The following is a 1038-nucleotide window of genomic DNA, read 5'->3' as shown; positions in this document are numbered from 1 at the left end:
ATTGATCACAACTAGTCATCATTGTGAACGGCTCTATGAAACATTCCCTTGACCCTCACTGTTATAAATAGGCATTGAGATCCATTGAAACGGTGCGTGCGCGCTCCTCCAATGAATTGTATGGTGCGTGGGGTCTTTGCTTAGTCTCGGGGTAAAGGAAATCGTGCCTGGCCTTGTGTGTGAGCGGGAGGGGAGTTCAAGAGGATCTTTTCACAGTTGGCAGTAGAACGTGTTTGCAGATGTCGGGGATTGAATGCGGATATCCAAAATTCGAAGTCTGCGCTCTAACACGGAGCTACATCCCGACTGACAAGCTGGACTGCTTTTGAGGCAAGCAAGTGTGCCTTGTGTATTATCGCTTCTCGGCCTTTTGGCTAAGATCATGCGTAACTGACCTGACAGGGGAGTAACCATGACCCCAAAGTGGTTCTCCCTGGATCAGGAACGTGGTTCTCCTATGCTTTTTGGAAATAGGAGGTGGGTGGGGTGGTTTGACACATCCACCTCCATGGCACGAACCTGGTATTGCAGTACTTCCAGGAACGGTGCAGTGGCTCTCGGCCTTTTGGCTAAGAGCATTGGTGCAGAGTGATCCTTGATGTGTGCAAGGTGACCTCTGGCGTTTGTGATTTGACCAAGAATTGGAAAGATTGGCTACGAATTAAAAAAAAAATGATCTCTTCCCGACAAGCAGCTGCGGTAAATGTGTTATATAATCGCAGCTTGTTGCTCAGTGTCTCCCCCCCAGACAACCAGGCGATGCCGAGGGCTCAATCTCGGGAAACGTGGCCTCAGTTCACCGGCTGTCTTCTCTTTACTTTTGAAAGTTTCATAAAACAAAGCCCGCGGCATGAATGCAATGCCCAATGTTTAGTGCTCGGGCTGAAATCCGATCCCGGAATCAGGAAGTGTGCTGGGGAAACGGTCTTCAAACAGGAACAAGACTTCTGACTGCTCGCTCTGCATTGATCAAAAGATTTTGGGGTATCAGTGGGATCACGAGATATGAGGATCGTGCAGGAAAGTGGAGTTTCTGTC

The 1038-nt window shown here is 48.9% G+C and overlaps 1 pseudogene; it reads left to right on the top strand.

Moving 5' to 3' along the window:
• Positions 1-354: 354 nt before the first annotated feature.
• Positions 355-556, top strand: LOC139239534 (U2 spliceosomal RNA; annotated as a pseudogene).
• The last annotated feature ends 482 nt before the right edge of the window (positions 557-1038 follow it).

Source organism: Pristiophorus japonicus, chromosome 27 (assembly GCF_044704955.1).
Source record: "Pristiophorus japonicus isolate sPriJap1 chromosome 27, sPriJap1.hap1, whole genome shotgun sequence".
Taxonomy (NCBI): Eukaryota; Metazoa; Chordata; class Chondrichthyes; family Pristiophoridae; genus Pristiophorus; species Pristiophorus japonicus.
The sequence above is the reverse complement of the archived record's forward strand: the minus strand, read 5'-3'. Positions and strand labels throughout refer to the sequence as shown.